Below are 4,852 nucleotides of genomic sequence, written 5' to 3'. Positions count from 1 at the left end.
GTCAACGTCAAAAATACCAAAAAGATTAAGTCTCAAGTCTAACCCTGAGAAACCTCATTAAAATTCAAAATTCACCATCAACTATTAATAACATTCATTCCTGTTTTGCAGTAAGCATGAAAACAATGCATTTCATTTTCAGGTGAAGGGAACTGGGGAGTCTTTACAGATTTGACCATCCTGTAGGATTGCACCACTTTGCATTCTGAAGCTGGAACTCCTACTGGTAAAAAGAAAACAACATAAGACATATGTCTTGCTTCATGTGAGAAAAATAAACCCAGTTAGAAATGACAGTTTTATGGGCCTTGAACCACACTACTGCACAAGCAACATTAAAAGTTAGAAATTTGTTTTTGGTTTAGAAAGAGATTATTTTTGGTATTTTGATGACCTATCAAATATCCTTTAACCAATATGACCAGAAGGAGATTGTGTAGAGATAGGATAGGACCTAGCAACTAGCAACCTCCTTTACACTAATTCTTCTCTGACTGGAGCTCATTAAAATTTAAAGTTGAGAGTTCTGGAGAATAATTAGGAAGATCAAGTTCTATTTAAGATCCCAAACACTTCTTGACCAAAATGCATAAGAGAAGGCTCCTCTTGAAAGCTGAGGAATATGTAGTGAGAAGATGCCATGATTTTGAGTTAAGAGACAGCACATAGTTAAATCAGAGGAGGAGGTTAAGGGCATGGAAGCAGTGATGTGTATCTACAGCCTGCCTTTCTCTGAGAATTCCTATGATTAGACTTTGCAACATGCAGGAGTGACGCTGGTGTTACTGCTCCCATTCAAACAGCAAAGATCACTTTGCTCTGGGACTGGGCACAAGCTCTGAATGGCCCATTAGGAGTGAGATTCTTTCTACATTAAAGTCATTTGTATCTACCATCCTGTTCAACAGACAACAAGAATTCTAGTGTTCTGAAAGCTAGCAGGAAACCTGAAAAAAATGGTTTGTCATTGACTAGATTTTCATTTCTAAGTGGACAGTTTTCCTTTTCATGTGAGGCATATTTTAATTACAACAAAACCCACAATGAAAGAAAATACTTCATATTACATTAGAGTTAAAATTGAGGTTCACAGAGTCTGAGGAAGCACCCACCTTCAACCAGGAAGAAATAGTCAAAACATAAACCAATTATTCTTTACTATGTCAATTGCTTTTTTTTTCTTTGCTATGACAAAATATCTGAAAAGAAAAAAGAAAATAATAATCAAAGGAAAGAGGACTGATTCTTTCGGGTTGTAGTTTGAGGGTATGGTTCATCATGATGGGAAAGGCATGATGGTGAGATCAGCTCTAGCTAGCTATGTCTTCAGTTGGGAAGCAGAGCTAGATATTGGTGCTCAGCTCCCTTACTCCTTTACATTCAGTTCATGGGATAGGGCCACACGCATTAGGGTAAACTTATCTGTAGTCAAGCTTCTCTGGAAATGCCTTCACAAACATAGCTAAACATATGACTCCTAAGTCATATCAACTTTAGTCAAGTTGAACTTTAAAGTTTGAACTTTAGTCAAGTTTGCAGTGAAGACTATGTATCCCTTAAACTCGCATGCCTCAATACAACATAGAATAAGATGTCTAACCTCTGTTTCCTGAGTTGAAAAGGACTTTGCTGGGCTAGGAATAGACTAAGCATCCTGAAAGATTCTTTATTTGGCTCAAGTCACTTCTCTGAACATTTTTGCTAATAGTGGTTGATCTCTGTTGCTCTACACTATCTGGTCACTCACCCCAATATCTGCATTTTCTTTATTTCTAACACTTGGTTTCACATATTTTAACCTGAGAAACTCCTCACTATCCTGAAGTTTCGGTTTGGCAATTTCTTCTTGTAAATACTTTGCAAATCTCATAATGGGTGAGGGGACCTTCTTGTGTGTTCATCAAGCTTTGACCACCAACACTACAACACTGTATGCTCTGTATCTGTAATGCTGACTCTCCCAATGTTACGGGATTCTCACACTGAGAAACAGGACACTGGGAATTTTCTTCTGGGAAGCAGTCTATTGAGGGTGTTGATACACAGGTTCACATTGGATTAATACTCAAAGGTTAGAGCCCCAAGTACAGTAGGATTGTGTCTTTTACATTATTTTTCTTTCTTTGTCTTTCATGTGTGGAAACATGATAACTTGATTAGGTGTCCCCAAACTACAGGAAAGTGATATTGAAAATAGCTAGGATGTGAGGAGGGGGAATCATCTGGGAAACCTAGCAAAGTTGCGCATATGCACAAAGAGACTGGTTAGACCACATTGTGGCTTCTTCCGTACCTCTTCTGGGAACATGAAGACTACAAAAAGTTTGTCAAGGCTTTTATTCTTTGTTCACAGGTGAAAATTCTCCACATTACCAGATACCACTTTATATTCAGTGTTGGCAGAAATAGAAGTTCATTAAAATTCATAAAATTGAATAATATTTTCAAAAAGGAATGCACAGATTCAACACAGCCTCTATCAAAACTCAATGGCATTCTCTATAGAAGTAGAAAATACAATTCTAAAATTCTAAAATTATCACAGACAGACCAAAAAAAATCATGGTCAGTCAAAGCAGTTCTATTGTGCTATGATTTCTTCTAAATTTAAATATTCACTCCTGGAGGGAGGAAGGAAAAAGGAGGCTCAGAAAGTAAACAAAAACATACAAGTACAGGAAACTGGAAACTTACAGGACCCCCCCAGGCCTCTCTCCAAGATTATACAAGTGACACTTGCTGGTAAGATGAGATGCTCTTGTTGGCAAGTCATGCAGGGAGTGCCAGGGATGCAGTGTTCATGAGTTATTACACACACTGAGGTGGGCTTTGTAGTTTCAATAGCCTTTGAATAATTCATGCTCTCTAAATCACCCCAATACACTCACTGGTTCACAAATTTGGTCCATCACTGGTGTGTTATCTGGATGGATAGATGCTTGTTCATGTCTCCCAAGAAAAAGCTATTCAACAAAACAGCTGGAGAGATTCTATATCTAATCTCAAATTATGTAACAGAGCCATAGTGTCAAATAGAAACATAGCATAGAAACAGAGATGTAGACCTAATAAGCAAAATATAGGATCTCAGAAATAAATCCACCCTGCTCTAGTCAATTGTTTTTTTAACCAAGAGCAAAACAGACACTGGATAAAAGAATCTATTCAATAACTGGTGCTGGCAAAATTGGGCATCCACATGTAGAGGACTGAGAGCATACCCATATGTCTCTTATTGAATTTGAGTCAAATTCAAAAATGGATAAAATTTCTCAATTTAAAACTTGAATAACTGAAAGTACTACGGGAAAACACTTTGAGACATGGGCACAACCAAGAACATTCTGAAAAGGATTCCAATAGTCTAAGAGACAACCCTAAGAATTACAAATAGCAGAACGTTAGATTAAAAGGCTTCTGCACGGCACAAGAGACCACCAGCAGAGTAAAAAGACAGATACAGAATGAGGGAAAATCTTTGCCAGGTATACCACAGATAGGGGATTAATATCTAGAACATCTAAAGAATTGTAAAAATTAACTCTCAGTAGCAAAACAAATAACACCCTCTCCACATACACAAACCAAAGTCTGCCAGGCAATAAATGAACTAATGATCTGAACAGAGAGTTCTAAAGAGATGAGCTACAAATGATCAGTAAACATTTAAAAAATAATCCAACTTCTTATCAATCAGGGAAATGCAAATCAAAACTATTGTAAAAGTCCGTGCTAGTCTCCTCAGGATGGCTCTCAGCAAGAAATAAATGACAACAAATGTTCTTTAGAAAATGATAGTAGATGCTGGCGAGGGTGTGGAGAAAGAGGAACACTCATCCATTGTTGGTGGGACTGCAAGATGGTGCAACCACTTTGGAAATCAGTGTGGCGGTTCCTCAGAAAATTGGACATAGCATTACCCGAGGATCCAGCTATACCACTCCTAGGCATATACCCAGAAGGTGCTCGAACATATAATAAGGACATATGCTCAACTATGTTCATAGCAGCCTTATTTATAATAGCCAGGAGCTGGAAAGAACCCAGATGTCCTTCAACTGAGGAATGGATTAAAAAAATGTGGTATATTTACACAATGGAGTATTACTCAGCTATTAAAAACAATGAATTTGAGAGGTTCCTAGGTAAATGGATGGAACTAGAAATTATCATCCTGAGTGAGGTAAGCCAATCACAAAAGAACACACATGGTATTCACTCACTGATTATTGGATATTAGCCCAGAACCTTAAAATGCCCAAGATGCAACTCACAGGCCACATGAAGTCCATAAAGAATGAAGACCAAGTGGGGGTGATTCGGTCCTTCTTAGAAGGAGCAACAAAATACTCAAGGGAGCAAATATGGAGACAAAGCGAGGGACAAAAACTGAAGGAGGGGCCGTCTGAAGACCTTTCCACCTGAGTATCCATCCCATGTGCAGTCACCAAAGGTAGATGCTGATGTGGAAGTCAGGAAGTGCATGCTGATAAGAGCCTGATATGGATGTCTCCTCAGAGGTCTTCAAGAGTCTGACATATTCAGAGGCAGATGCTCACAACTAGCCATTGAAGTGATCATGGGGTTCTCAATGGAGGAGTTAGAGTGAAGACTGAAGGAGCTGAAAGGATTTGTGGCCCCATGAGGAGAGCAACAATACCAACCAACCACAGCTCCCAGGGTCTAAACCACCAGCCTGGGAGCACTTATGGAGGGATCCAGGGCCTTAGCTGAATATATAAGAGTGGAGGGCCCTGCTGGGCACAGGTGGAAGATGAGATCCTTGACCTCATGAAGGCTGGACGCCCCAGGGGGTGGGAGTTTTGAGGGTGGGGAGGTGGGAGTGGGGGGG

Source organism: Grammomys surdaster, unplaced genomic scaffold (assembly GCF_004785775.1).
Source record: "Grammomys surdaster isolate TR1022 unplaced genomic scaffold, NIH_TR_1.0 198, whole genome shotgun sequence".
NCBI classification, from domain to species: Eukaryota; Metazoa; Chordata; class Mammalia; order Rodentia; family Muridae; genus Grammomys; species Grammomys surdaster.
The sequence above is the reverse complement of the archived record's forward strand: the minus strand, read 5'-3'. Positions refer to the sequence as shown.